General features: G+C 46.7%; 1 protein-coding gene across 7 annotated transcripts in view; it reads left to right on the forward strand.

Moving 5' to 3' along the window:
- Positions 1-16,011, forward strand: part of v (Tryptophan 2,3-dioxygenase vermilion) — a 165,014-nt gene that overhangs the window by 35,885 nt on the left and 113,118 nt on the right. The window lies entirely within an intron of this gene.

A 16,011-nucleotide genomic window follows, 5' to 3' on the forward strand; every position in this document is an offset into this window, starting at 1 on the left:
GTCACGTGGTATTGAAGGCGACACCGCCGCGCCTGAGGAGCTGGGTTGAGCTCTCGTAATATGCTTCGTATAATATCCTTGAGCACCAAGGAAACTTCCCGGCTTGTTGTCGCCCACTGTTCCATATTTCACCTCAAAACACCTCCATACTTCCCTCTCCACCGACTTCATCTGACCATATGCCTGGAACGTCTCTTCAACCCGTGTCAAGCTTCAAGGTGAAGTGGAAGCCATAGTAACTTGAGCTTGATGTTTTTAGTCTCCGGATCTATCACCATGTGCTTCTGCCCTTTGACCCGGAGCTCACCACAGGCCACGAGAGTCAGTTTCGCCGCACTACTAGCGTAAGTAACCATACATAAAGGGCTCATTTGATACGGTCTGACACCTATAATATCTGCAGTATTAACTACTTCACTAGAAGAGCGTCTCGAAAGTCAGTAGCCCTGTATGGTCTGCCACTCAAGTCCGCATGAAGAAAAATGGAATTCAAAACATTGTTTCTGGTTGGTAGACGCGGGAGGACAACTTTGTAAATAGCATCTTCAATCAGAAACGGGGTCGACGATCCTCGGCCTGTGGCCGATACGCTGTTTCCAGCAGAGAGAATTTTCGAGCACAGCCGTCGGTTCATCATACGCGCCCTTTAAAGCGGGGTTTAAGTGTTTCTTCGTGCATATAAAAATATGCATGAAGAAGTAAACGGGCCGCAAGGCGCAAGCCAATCACAGGCGTCCCATCCCTCCGGAGGAGGCAAAGGGTGTGATCGCGTGTTCGCTCGCCTCACGCCCGCCGTTTCCTGCCAGTTCAGACCCGCGGTCAGATGAAGAGGCCGCGTTTGATTCGTTCTGCCGAAGAGCAGGCTGCGTTGAAGGAATGGTAGCGGGAGCGGGCCGCGCGTCGTGGGTTCGGCCGAAGAACAGGCAGCGTTTCATGAACGCCGCCGGGAACTCGCTCGAGAAAGGGCTCGTCGTCAACGTGCCGACTTCGCCGTGAGGGAGCCCGAAGCCAAGGCGTAACGACAACGAAGAGACGCGTATCCCGAGCTTCGCGCGCACCCCTGTTCCCATAGGGGAAGGGTTTTCATTTTTTTATGCGAAGCATACTAGCCGCACAACCACGCTCTTCCTTGCTGCGCCGCGCACGGCCGCGTAGCTACCATTGAGGGTATGAGCCATTGTTCATTGCTGCGCGTCTCATATGTGCGTCTATTCTCTTTTAAGTTTGCTATGTTTGTTATTAAGTTGCTTCTATTATGCGAAGCATACTAGCCGCACAACCACGCTCTTCCTTGCTGCGCTCAACCACGCTCTTCCTTGCTGGCTCAACTCGTGCGCTCGCTTGCGGCCGCGTAGCTACATAGCCGGGTCTCAGCTCGTGCGCTCGCCTGCATGAGTTGTTTCGTCGTCTAGCCGAACCAAATATAGCCAAGCAACAGCAGTTCACCAGGCTAAACAGTGGTTCAACAACTAAAATAAAGGCTAGTATGCTTCGCATCCTGGGCTTAACCTTAGCTAAGCCACAGCCATTTTTTTTTATTGCGATAGCAGTTATGTGTCCACTCCAGGCGAATTTCTGCCGTCGGCTTCGCCGTCGCCGCCGTACGAGTGAAAGCGTGTGAGGGTGAGCCGGCGAGCGCAGTTCAATCTTGCGTGCGCGATCGAGGAACGCGGCACGGATGCGTGCCCTCCCCTGTGGCGAACGAGGCAAGGGGGTCAGGCGAGGAAGGAGGGGCGTTCTCCGGCGGCTGCCAGGGTGTTCGATGTCCTCCTCGCCCGCCGCTCCGTACCAACACAACACCGATTTCTCTAGAAGGTGTTGACCAACACCCTCTCAAGGGGGTGTTGTCTGTACAGAGTGGAGACATTGCGGCGTCTTCTACGGCGTTGGCCACGCGAATCGCGGACGCCGTAGTGTAGACGCCTTTGGCGGACGCCGCAGGGACACGTTGCCGGCGCTCCTTGAAAACAAGCTGTGACGTGGCCAAAGTACGCGCCCGCGCGGGGCTCATCTTCAAAGCGATCTGCGATGTTTGCGCATAGGGCCGGTAGCTTAGTATGCCATGTCTATTCGGCGTTTCGTTCGCGTTGACGTGACAGATGCACGGAGCTCAATTGGTTCGCGACTGTTCCTACCTCCAGCGTTTTCACAGACAGTATCCGCTGTCATCGAGCGATGTGTGTTCGTGTTTACCTGTACGTCCGTGACACCGTGCTGGCTAATTTAGTTAAAACACGTTGACGGGCTAGTTGGTTTGAATCCATGATAGAATGGGTAAGCACAACTGAACAAGGACGTAGAAAGAAGCATACATGCAAAGACATTCCTATCTCTGAGAGTGTTTCTTTCTACTTTCTCGTTGAGTCACGATTACACATTCTGTCATTGTTAATTTAATTACTAAGTAAATGTTTACAAGCTTATACAGCCGCTAAAACTACTATCCTTACTTCGTACAGCTATCTACTAATTTGCTATCGCAATCGGTGCTTCGCCTTTCGGGTAGAACTGCAAATTTTTTGTTATACCCTACAAGAACTCTCATTAAGTCAAAGTTTCCTCATTGGTCTTCTAAAGAACTAAAAACGGTAATAGTACCGTGGACACAGAAAGGAGGGTCAGACAGGCCTAGATAAGTGGAAACCTGAATTCAGACGCTGTCGCGGTCTGAGTGAGTGAGTAATAATAATAATAATAATCTTTATTCAGCATAGTTAAAACAGTATACAAAAAACGGAAGCGCCGAAGCCACAAGAGGGCTTGTGCGGCGACAACCGGCAGCCGCGGCAATCTACGCGACACACCAGAACTCCATCAGAAGCTGGTTGTGCATTTGGCACAACCATCACACATTATCAAAGATACACTGATAACATCAGTACATATTAAAGGTTCTCTAACGCTTGTACAGCAACTCTCAGTGTTTTGCGGGTGGACAAAGAAAGTACATCGTCCGGTAGTTCATTGAAGATAGCAGGAACATAATAGCGTCTTGTTGCTTTACCGTAACGAGTGCGCACTCTCGGTTTAAGATAACGAGGAACATGTCTCAACGGTACCGGTTTCGTATTTATGTGCCTGTATGCACTGCTCCAAAAATATTTAAGTACTACGATTTGTTTAAAAAGATTCTCGAAAGAAGGCAAACCGGCTGTTCTAAAGACACTGCTGGGCAAATTCTTCTGTGGCATGTGTAGGACGCTTGTAGCAATGTTTTTCAAAATCCTATTAACTCGACATTTCCATGTGAAAGAGCAGTTAAAAAAACAACACATACCGTATCTTAAAACACTATACCCCAGAGCCTGGGCGATTAGTTTTCTGATAGAAAAAGGCATCATGGTTTTTAAATTAAACAACAAACATGCAACACTTCTAAGTTTCTTACAAATGTGGCTCAAATGAGTATTCCACGTCAGATCACTGTCTATGTGCACACCAAGATACTTAACCGACTGGACGCTAGCTATAGGTTGACAAGAGCAAAAAGAGCAATATGAAGGGTGTAAATATATGGAAGCGACGCTTGGTACATCTTTGTGCGGGTTACGAAAACAGACAAGTCTGGATTTGGTGCTATTTATTTGTATTAAGTTTGAGGCAAACCAATCACTAACTTTAATAGCGTCCTCTTGAAGGTTAGCCAGGGCACATGAAAACTCAGGGTTGCTTGACACTAGTAAAGTGTCATCGGCATAAAGGAATACGGCGGATGCTTTCACGTGGTCACATATATCATTCACATATAAGTTGAACAACAAAGGAGATAAGATAGACCCTTGCGGGACACCGCACACCAGACTTACCGCGTCACTGCAGATAGGCCCAAACATGACTACTTGTGAGCGATTGTGAAGATAGTTTTTAATTAGTGACAAAAAAGGACCCCTAAATCCATATGAATACAGTTTAGAGATTAAAATTTGATGATTTACTGTGTTGAAAGCTTTTTTTACGTCCAAAAAAAGCCCAAATGCCACCTCATTGTTTTCCAGGCTTTGGTGCAGTAAATCAGAGAGATTTTCTAATAGCACCTGTGTTCCAGACCCACTAACAAATCCGTACTGATTCACACTCATTAGGTCATGTTTAGCAACAAATGAATTCATCACAGAAAGTACGTGTTTTTCTAAAATCTGGGATATGCAGGAAAGAACAGAAATAGGGCGGTAGTTGGCAATATCATTCTTTTTCCCACTTTTGTACAGAGGAATAACGCGAGCACTCTTCAGTGAATCTGGCCATGTACCAGTTGCAATTATGCCGTTTAAAATAAATAGCAGAACATGTTTCAGAGCTGTAATGTTTCTTATCAGATCAGCTATGAAAATGTTGTCAAGTCCGGCGGATTTATTACGTTTCAGACTAGACAAAATGCTGAAAAGATCAGATTCTGTCATAAGAGGAAGGAAGGCTGATGGCGATACACTGTTTTTAATCTTTGTCGAGCTCAAACTTTGGACTGCGACCCGTTGCTCAGCCGAAAATACGTTATTGAACTCATTAGCCAAAATAGGCGACACTACGCCGAAATTATGCTCCACCGTTTCTTGGACGGACAAGCGTATGTTACCACGTAACTGGTTTATCAGAGACCAGGTGTTCCTTACGTCGCGACGAGTGTTGTGAAACTGCTGTGCAAAGAACTTCCTCTTTGATAAGCGGATAAGCGCAGTTACCTTATTTCTGATGCAACGATATTCTGCTCGAAGTTTGTCATTTTTTGGCGCCCTGCGACATCGAGACCAGAAAGTGTCCTTTTCTTTGATAGCAGCCAGGATTTCCGCAGTCAGCCACTGGCAGTCAGGTTTACGTTTCTTCACAACCAAGGTTTTTTTGCACACTTTCTTTATTTCGCCTAATATCGTGACCAAGCTATCGTACGCAGTGTCGTTACTGTTATGATGAGTAAATGAATCCCAATCATATTCAGTGACATGATTATCGAACTTTTTTTGGTCTAGAATCGTCACAACACACCTGGTAGAGTTAGCGGGCTGCATAGAGTCTGTTTTCATAAGGCGACACGCAATGTAATAGTGATCTGCCAGTTTCTGTCTGATTACAGCTCCGGTCACTGAAGAAATGTCCGACGCACGCACGTTAGCGTGGTCAATGCAAGTAGTAGTAAGGCGATTATTAAGAAATTCTTCTCTAGTAGGATCGGCGATATGTGGTTCAATGCCAAATTCTGCGAGTACTGTTAAGTAACTTTCAGTGCCATGGCGATCACCCTTCATCAAATCGATATTGATGTCCCCTATCATGCACACGTTTTTAGCAACAAAGTTGGTTTTCAGTATAGTTTGTAATTCTTCAATAAATCCCAACACATTTTGACTAGGAGGTCGGTACATAGCAAGAAGATAAAATGAAATACCACGACAGGATACTTCAAAGGCCATGACCTCCGCTGTGCCGAAGGAAACGGTAACCTCGGAGATCATCAATGATTCCTTGAAGTATACCGCAATGCCACCACCCCTGCTGTTGTTGCGTGTAATGAAATAGGCATGGTAACCAGGGAGCCTAAATACATCGGTTAGAGTGTCGGTAATGTTAATTTCCGTTAATACAAACACGTCAACAAAGTCACTGAGAGCACAGGCCGTAACCGCAAATTGATCCCAGTGTTTCCTGATGCTCCGAATATTAATGTGAAGAATGGTACAAGAACAACCCAACGCTGGCTGAAAGGTCTTAACAAAGGAGTCGAAATCTGGAAACGACATACTCTTTTGCGAGGAACTACAAATCTTAGGCCATCTTATCAAGGTCGCTTACAGACGAGATTTTTAGAGCAGTAGCACCCTCGGTCTTCCTCGCAAATATTTTCCCATTTCGCACCCAGACAAATTTAAATCCCCTTGCTTTGCCTTGAACCCTAGCCCTCCAAAAAAGTTCACTGTTCGCACGAGTCAGGTTCTCACTGAAAAAAATGTCAGGAATCTGTTTGTTTTCGGCCAACGCCCTGAGTCGAGCCCTTGCCTGCAGCCATTTATCTCGCAAGTCTGGTGACGTGAATCTAGCCAATATCACCGGTATTTTTCCCTGGCCTCCTGATAAGCGGTGAACAGCACATACCTGTTCCGCCGTATGGTCATGCAGATTAAGCTTCACAGCCAGGTCCGACAAGACTGCCGGCAAGTCCTCATTTGCCGTGACCGGTAATCCGCTTATTTCCAGGTTAGCTCTGCGAGTATACTGTTCACTGTCATTTAGTTGCGATTGTAAGTGACTGATCTGTTTTGCCTGCTCAGATACAGTTTCCTCAAGGCAAACCACTTTCTGATCAAGTCTCATCGTTGCTTGCGAGTTGCTATTGCACTGTTCAAGAAGCTTGTCGTATTGTGACGACATGAACGTGACTGATGTTTTTAACTCAACAGTTGTGGTCTGCAGAGACTGACAAGTGAGCGTCAGCTTATCAACGTGTATTGGTATCAGTGCAAGACTGTCAATTACGTCTTTTAGACCAAGGATAGCTGTCAGCTTGTCTTCGAGGGAAGATAACCTTGCCAATATGCCTGAAGAGCTGTCCTGCGACAGCTTCCCAGAAGCGGCAGTGGCTCTAGAGTCTCCGCGACATGTACGACAACGCCATTTCTCACGTTTCGCAGACCCCATTGACGTGTATGTCGACTCAGCAATACCAGAACAGTGCTGCCCAAAATGATAAGACAAACTGCATTCCGCACAAGTAACGCTACATTCATCTTCAAAAATCGCATTGCATAAACCACACTCTGCACTGCTATCAGTCATAGTACCGGATCAAACACTGTACGAAAAAACGCTTTGCAGTCAGCGGCGGAAAAAAATCTATATGTATGTATATATATATGCAGCTCACCTGCCAACAAACAGAGTAACATTCAGAGCACTGCAACAGATTGCCGCTGACTGCAGGGTTGCAGTGGCTCGCGTAGCCTTTTGTAGCTGCTGCCGGCTCCAGTAGCGCCTCCCGGTGGGAACTTTCTTGTCCTTTGCTCGCGTGGTTCCCCTGGTATGAAGCGGTGAACAGCAACGGCCTGATGATAGTGCAATCTTGGTGACGGTGATAACTTGAATACGGTTGTCGCTCCGTCCCTCACTTCAAGACGCACGGGTGGTCATTCGATGAATGCTGCCGTGACGAAACTTTGTTCTGAACGCCTGCAGAACGGTTAGCCTTCCCCTGTTAGGGAGGCGTTACCGTGACGCGGCCATGACGTCTTCGCGGCGTGTGGCGCCTCTACTTCGGCCGTGGCCGCACTATTCCCTTTGGTCGACCGCGCCTGCCCCTCCTTTGGGGTGGCAGCCTCCCTCCGGTTTCGCTCGGTCGTTGCCTTTCGAGGGCCGCCGAGATCTGCTGGACGGCCTCGGTTTGAACATCTTGGTCATAGCATCTCGTTGCGGCCTCGAGCCGCGGCGGGATCGTTGTTAGTGTTGCAGCTTCATGCGGATTCCTAGCACAGTCCCAAAGGATGTGAGCTGCAGTGGCTCTTTCCTTTCGGCACACACAACACAGATCACTTTCATAAACACTTGGACACACGTGCCTCATCAGCACCGGGGTGAATAACGACCCCGTTTGAAGTTGTCGGTCGCGGTCTGCAAATTTTATTATAAAATTGATCACTGCGACCACATTGAACGTGTTGAAGCCAGTATAACACGTAATTCACAATAGTTCTGGATCTACGTGGGCTCTCGCTATGTTATAAGAACGTCGAAGATGTATGTCTTGTGATGAAAATGTCGATCTTGCCTCGAACACTGCTGATACCTCTGCAGAACATTTCTGTCCTGTATTCGGTGTAAGAGGTGCTTCGAACTCAAGTAACCTTCATTCTCAGTCTGGTACGGTGTCACTCAGTCAATGAAGACCTTGTTTTCAAGTGTATGAAGCGCCTCAGACCTTCCCTTTCTTGTGGCACTGATCGTTTCTCTCCCGCATAACTTAAAACATGTATGGAATCATATTTGTCCCTTTTCGCACAAGAATCTTGAACAGTTCCCTAAAGTCTACTACCTCTCCATGCGCTTTGAAAGTAGCGGATGTAGTGCCTGTACACAAATAGGGTGCTAAATGTGCAGTTACTAACTACCGGCCTATATCAATCCTCTGGGCTGCATCAAAAGTGCTGGAATCTGTATTGCATTCCCAGCTTTCTGTTAGTGCTAAGAACATTTTATAGATGAACACCATAGCTTTATATCAGGGTGCTCCAAAACAACAAACTTGCTCACCATTATGACACATACTTCCAGTGTGGTACATAGTAAGGGCCATTTACACGATCTTTATTTTTGACCTAAGTAAAGCATTTGATGTAGTTTGTAATGAGTTCTTCATTACAAAGCTCACGCGATTGGACATACCCTCTTCATCACTATCGGGATATCTAACTACCTGAGCAATATACCCTGCTTCATTTGCATTATTGGACGGAGATCTTTTAGCTATGAAGTCACAATATAGCGCAGTTCCTCAAGTATCTGTTCTTGGCCCTCTTTTCTTGCTACTTGTTCATAATGTCATTTTGTCAGCAATAAAGTGGTCTTGATTCGTTTTATATGCTGACGATTTCTAGCTACTTAAGAGTGTCAACAGTGTTCACGACTACACTGATCTCCAAAAAGAGATTTTCTCACTTTCAAACTGATGCATGAGCTACTCTTTAATGCTCCCAAAACTATGGTATTAAGTTATACGCAGAATACCATGTGCAATTTTCTTACTCTTCAGGATGCTCCACTGCCTAGGGTCGATGAAATGAAAAATCTTGGAGTCTACATCTACAAAATGCTAAGGTTCTCTTCACACGCTAAATATGCGAAACAACGTGCCCTTCGCGCTCTTCGAATTGTCTGTGGTATATCGCATGGCTTCCACTTCCCTGTGGCCTTTCTGAAATTGTAATCGAACATGTACCTTCCACTACTATAGTATGCCTCTGTGTATCTCTGCAAATCTAATTATAACCTCATTGTGCGCGTCTCGGATAAATCGATATGTATTTTCAAGCACCACTTTTTAAGTTCTGGCGACCATAGTCTAGCCCTCTCAAATGAACCTGAACTCACAGCTCTAAACTCAAAACGTATTAAATCAGACCTTCTGTGTTTCTATATGGTACCCCATTAAATTATACGTTTTGTGTGTGTGCGGGTGTGTGCGTTGCGTGCGCGTGCGTGCGCGTGCGTGTGCGTGCGTGCGTGTGTCGTAACTAAGAGTAACATTTAGACACATGATCTCTGTTTCGTTTGTTGCAAGCAAAGGTCTGAACACCTGTCAAATACCTCAATTTTCTGTTTTGCCATAGCGTAGTATTGAGGCATGATTTATATGCGCATTAGTAACTGTTCGAAGTCAGCGATCCTTCCGGTCGCTCCTCTTACTCATCATGTTGATCATCGCCCTGCTAACCAAACGTGCAACATTAACGACATACTCGTTCCGCCACCCTTGAGAACATCCTTTTTTCTTGTTTGTTTAAAATTATCTTATTCCACTAAAAAATGCTAACTGTTTTAGTACTTATTTGCACATATAGACATCAAAAGAGAGGTGAAAGCTCTAAAGCAAATGATGTACTTCAACCGGAAAAGAGATCAATAGCGGTACAAAGAAAAAACTACATATTCTTAAACGGTAAGTTAACAAAGGTAAACGCCGAGCTGACACGAAACCAATTATGAAAGGACATCGCTGACACTATTATAGGACGATCAAGACATCTACGCCGGTGCAGAAATATAGGTATTAAATAAGAAAAACTAAGACGGATCCGGCAGAATGGTAATACAATCTGTTACGTTGACACGTTCAATCTAATATCAAGTTGCTAAGCAAATGAAATATCAAGGAAATTGAACGAACTACGGCAAGCGGCCATAAAAAAATGAAGAGAAGAACGGGTGCCAAACTGTTGAAATTTCCGACAGGAATACAGCATGCGCGATAATATAGGGAAAGTCAAGCCTGTTCCATGTGACGGGGAAGCGTTCCATTATTAGTTAAGTGCTCCATTATTAAAATGGATTGTCGACCTAAAATGCTCTCATCGTAACTCATATCATTTTTCATTACATTATTTGTTTAGCTAATCTCAAAACGCCATTTTTTTTCAGCTGCTCATCTTACTCTAAGGTGAATTTCTTAGCTTCTCCTCTCAGCAGCAGCGATGGTAGCACTTGTAAAGACACCCAAAGCTTAGATTGCCCAAAGCTTATTGATAATGTGCAATTTTCCGTGCCGCAAAAGTACAAGGCAACGTTCCGCGTTTTCTGCGTGGCCTTGTTGCATTAAAGACTGTCCTAGGGCTCGACTCAAAAAAAAAAGAAAGAAAGAAAGGACACCTAATTATTGTGCCTGCACTGACATTCTTCAGTGTTCATTTCCTTTGTTCTGTATATATGTAGATAATCATGTTGCGTGATTAGCTCCCTTTTACGCCTGCCTCCTCGTTTTCTGTTTCCCTCTTTGTTTCTCTCGAAATTCGTTTACACTATTATAAAACGCGCTACCCGTATTTTACGACTGTCTTGTGCTGCAATGTCGCACCCGAAAAGGCGTAATTTCTTGGGGGCATTCTTGTGCATTCTTAAGAACGCATAAAGATACATACCCTCAATGGGTGCAATTTGATTTGTAGCGCGCCTACTATTCGCATTGCGTAACTTCGGATCTACACACAATACGTATCCGGCGTCCTCTGCGAAGATTGTGCAGTCCGCCGCGGTGACCAAGTGTCTGTGGCGTTCTTCTGCTGAGGACAAAGTCACAGGTTCGATTCTCGGCGGCCGCTGTCCTGTTGGCGGAAGCATGCAGAAGCGCTCTTGCATAGAAATCAGTAATTGTGCAGGTTGGAGAGCACAGGGGCAACGCACCATGTCCAGGTTGGACGTGCTGTAGATCGAGCGCGTACGTTTTGCATCAACAAAAGTGCACACTTGTTCACAGGAAAGTCGCGCTTATACTTCGACCATGTACATTGCAAGACGCAGCATGCGCACACGTACATCACATCCATAACATTAACATCCACCCTACACACCAGGAAAAACGATCTATATGAACGCCAATCAGTGGCGTAGCAACAGGGGGGGGGGGGGGGGGGCAGGGGGCCGTGGGCCCCGGGTGCAAGGGGCCAGAGGGAGGGGGGAGGGGTGTCATACGCCTGAAGACACCCCTTTTTCCGCCGGCTTGCTCCGGTATCCAGTAGCATGCTCCGGTATCCAGTAGCCCGAGCTCACGTACCCGATGCATTGCGGAGGACAATTGTCGGCTGCAGCTCTATCAACACCCCATGAAATAATTGCACGAATGTGCGGGCTAAAAAAATTTAATTCCCAAAATGGTCGCTAAACTATTCGCCTTAGCGGAATGTTCCATGTGGGGTGTGCCGTGCTTGCATGCTGGGAGCAGGAGTCGCTAAACATGCAGTAAGGCGTTGAGGCTCTCGGGTCCCTCTTCCGTTCAGAACGCGCAGCGAAGACGAACAAAGACAGCAGTAAGAGGGCGTTTAACGAGCGCGCCCGGCGCTCTCGTTTACGGCGACGCGTTCGTTGAGAGCGACGTTGCATAAGTGGGGCCGTGAAAAGTCGCGTATGGGATTCTCTGGATCGTCTTCAGACTCGGTGCGGCCGAAGAGTTTGGTGGCGTATGACTCGACAGGCTGTATATGGCCGCGGGCGCCGCGATGTTCGGCTCGCTTTTACTTCACCTCTCCCGCTCGCTCCGAGAAGCCGCTGCGAAACCTGCCGTTATGTTTCACGCTTTCCTTCTTACCCTCGAAAGTTTCAGAAAACTGTTGCTATTGTGTGACTTCATGTCATAAGTACAGTGTCTGTGTCAGCTGCACAGAATTAAAGAAAAACGTGAATTTTGTAAGGATATTTCCGGATATTCTATGAAGTTATGTGTCTGTGATTACTAGGAACTCGGTAGCGTGGAAAATATGGCAGGTAAGTAATTACCATATCCTTAATAATCCCCTAATTATTACTTATAGAGGAAGCACTTCAATTTCAGAATTGAGGATTCAAAGTCATATTATTAACTCAACAAAAACTTCTTAAACAAAATGGTTTTGGGTGCTACAACCTACAGTACTTTCGCACTGCGGGCGGCGCCCAGTATGGCAGTAGCGAAAGAAATGTGAAATAGGGGACTAGTGAGGTTGATCCCTCAACCCTCTCCAATGCGAGTGCAGACCAACAGGTTTCGCTGGCAAGGGCTTCATCGAGGTCCTTTTTTTTTTTATGGTGACGCCAAGAATCGACGCGAAGTGTGCTCTATTCTGTTCCCAATCTTTTGGTGGTACCGCAGCTAGGATAATCACGTTCGTCCGTATAGCAGCAAATAAAAACAAGGCTTTATTGATCACAATAACGAGAAGTCGTAATTGTCATAACATTGGCGCCTGCGCAGCAGGGAGGCAGGTGGCGTTTTCCGTTTTTCTAATATGGTGGGGAGCTCAGCGTCACTGCGACACAATTTAATTTTCGTTTTCGTTCAGTGCTGTCCACAGCCAAAATACTGCGGGCCATAGTACCTACGACGATTTCTGTGAAGTTGTTGTTGGGCAAGATATGAATGTCGGCCTTCAATTTTGGAAATGCAATGTTGCCGCTAAAATTGGTAATTAAAACTTTATAAAAGTTCTTTTTTTACTTGTGACGTGAGTCGTATTTGCCACCGCATTTGTATTGGTTGCCAAGCCTTACAGTCTGACAGAAGATGTGCACATGCGCTTATCACAAGTTATCAGTGCTGTGTTATTTGGCGAAGAAAAAAAAACAGCGTGTATTGGCCTCGAGTTCCACCACTGGAAAAGCTGGCGCCACCGTTGGCGTGACGTGCTATTAGGGGTCACGTGGACATAGCGACCTCGTCGGCTGCTTCGGGAGCGCCGAAGCGAGCTGAAAAGGAAAGTTTAAGTTCCCTCGTACGCTGCGGTCCTCATTTATTGGCGGGATTTTCCCGCTTCGAGTGTCTCTTTTACAACGATTGAAAGCACTAGAATAGGTAGTGGCTGCCTTTGAAGGTTCGCTACATGGTAAGCTACTGCTCGGTGCCGCAGTGCCGGACGTACGCAACGGAGCCCGGTGTCAGCCTTATTCATACGTAGCCGCAGGACAAGAAGCTGCGTGAAGCTTGGCTCGCGAAACATAAAACCGGCAAACAGTCATCGGCTACAACTCGGGTATGCAGCAAGCACAGACGCAAGAAAGACTTCTGCTTCGGCGCCGGGTCTGCAATGTTCGAAAAACGCGCACTGAGACACTCGCCCGAGTTCGCTGCCCGACTAATGTTATGACGGTTTGGTCTATGAACTTGTCGATGCTATAGATACTGGCTAGTTCACTGGAGTGGATAGGGAGTGGTAAGAAGCACAAAAAAAAACGCATGGCAAATGGTCATGTTTGTGTTATGAATTGATGCACTGGATTGCAAAAAAAGAAGCAGCGGGAAATCGCACGCTGAGAACACCGATAAACATATAGTGCGACGCAACTCGAGAAATAATATTGAAAGGTCCAAGAATTTAGAAAAGAAAGAAGATTGAATCGTCGCGACGTCCGGCACATCAGTCCCCGTAGGCGTCGAAGTCTCTAGAATGAAATTATTTTTGAACAGCCCTGATAGCGCCCACGCAACATTGGTTGCTTGTATACTGTCAAATGCTCATATTCTGCAGCCTAAAGCTCATGGCACGGTGCGAAAGCGCGCACGCGGCGAAAGCGAAACAGTGCGCGGACTAGCATGCAGACGCGCGCAGTCGGTCGCTGCGAAGCTGTGCGATCGCTGCATTGAGGCTTCATTCTATTACGCTCCATTTAGATATACAAACACTATAAGACCCAGTTTGCTCTCGGCGTTTGCCTACCTTTCACGCAAGAAGCCGGTTCGGGAGACTAAATCGCGGCGACCGCGCACAGTGGCGTTCACTGCACGTATTCGGTAAAGAGATAGCGTCTGTAAACGATTCTGTGCTTTCAGTTTGCCCAAGATTATTATTTAGACAGTAAAAAACTTCTCTCGTTTTGAAAGTACGTACAGAAATTTCTGGGAGAGCACCCGGGTCGTGTTTTCAGTGACCGCTGACAGCAAAACCTATGAGGAGCGCGCCGCGTGATCCTTCATACTACGCCAGCGAGGCCCTTCCGATAAATGGCGACTCCGTAACTTCTCGCCGCCAATACCTGCTGCATTCGCGACCTCTGGGAAAGAAAGCGAAGGAGAGGGGGACCAGGGGGACGTGCGCGGTGTCCAAGGCGGCTGTACTGGTGCTGAAACCCGGAAATTGTCGATATCCTCGCCTTCCTCGACTACACCCGGGGCGGGGGGGGACAGAAGACCTATGGGCCCCGGGTGCCAGACGACCTAGCTACGCCACTGACGCCAATGAAAACGTATTCTCTCATTTCGCAATCTTCAAGGTGCTTTCGGGAAGGCGACGACAATCTACATAAATGCCCAGTATTTATTTTCTCTATCTAGACCTTTAGGCAGAGCATAAATTTTCTTAGCTCTATCCTTCCTGGAGAGCGCCAAGGTTACAGTATATGCGAGCAAGGACATGAAGGATAATATGTGATTGATATTTGACTAGCTGAATTTGCAATTCATTATTCTCGCGGCATGAACTGAGTAGTCGCGGAGAAAGGCTGGGGACGTGGAATAAGTCAACCTTGAAAAACGCAAACACACACACAAGGCAAAAAAAAACACTTTCATTGTTTCTTTATGAAATACATTCGATGGAAAGTACGTGGGAGGAACTGCATTTTAGTTACACGACTGAATGAGCGAAATTGCTAGTCAATAATGGGCCGCTAGTTGGCACTCCATTTAATGCTACTTAGTCGAGAAACTGTGACCACCAGTGGGTCCGATCACGTACGATGTTTAGCTTCCGACACGCAATTTCGTATGCAGGCGACAAAGATAACAAGGAAGCGCTTAAAACAAAAACAAGATCAGAGATAGGGCGAAATATGATAAACCAAACCCGAGATAAGTAAATTGAAAAGAGTATAACTTCCGTGGTGCGTGAATAAAGCGGCAGGGCCTTTGTTGCTCGAATAGTGCCGGCATTTCTGTCCCAAGGTCCTAGAAACCTTTATGTCAATTTCTGTGCAGATACCAAGCAATGTCTTAGCTGCCTAGTCGCGCTGTCGTGAGTTACCGGCAGAAACACAACACGTAATCAGCGTCCTCTGGGGGCTTGTACCTCGTCCAAAGTGGTGAAAGCACCTGCATGATTTCGGACAAAAACCTCCGGTTTCCAAGATAGAACATTGTCTGCGATATCGGGCGTCATAGGTTGACTGACGCCACCAGCTTGCCTGTTCCGTTCATGGGGGCGCTGGAGTCGCACGACGGGTCGATGGTGAAGAGCGAGAGAAAGCGAAAATAACTTTTACAACAGGCCCAAGTGTGTATACACTTGGGCCCAACAGTGTATACATACCTTGGGCCCAAAGGTATACTTTGGGTATACTTTGGGCCCAAGTATACACTTGGGCCCAAAGTGTATACATAACTTGGGCCCAAGTGTATACATACACTTGGGCCCAATTAGTGTATACATTCATTATGATCCAAGTCCTTCAATAACTGTTCTTTATTATGACAGTAATTACACTAGCACTCGAGGCGCGCCGCTGGCGCCGCCGTGTTGTCCGACTATCGACGCTGCATGCGCGAGAGCACGTGGAGGATTGGAAGGCCTCTACGTGTAGAGGCATTCTCCATGCAGCGACTTTAAAAAACATGGCCTCCACACGTAGAGGCATTCTCTATGTAGAGGCCTTAAAGAAGACTCTACATCTAGAGGCTTTCTCTATGTAGAGGCATTCACTATAGAGAAGCACAGTGCATGTGGCTGCAAACGCCACGAAGTGGACGCACCGTATACCGCGCTGCTCAGTCGGCGCGTCGTTTGGCTTCCGCTGCGGGCCGGTGCGTTTTGACTTAATTGACCCCACACAATCTAAAACAGCTACACAACACCACGT

The sequence above is a fragment of the Dermacentor albipictus genome, chromosome 3 (assembly GCF_038994185.2).
Source record: "Dermacentor albipictus isolate Rhodes 1998 colony chromosome 3, USDA_Dalb.pri_finalv2, whole genome shotgun sequence".
Classification (NCBI taxonomy): Eukaryota; Metazoa; Arthropoda; class Arachnida; order Ixodida; family Ixodidae; genus Dermacentor; species Dermacentor albipictus.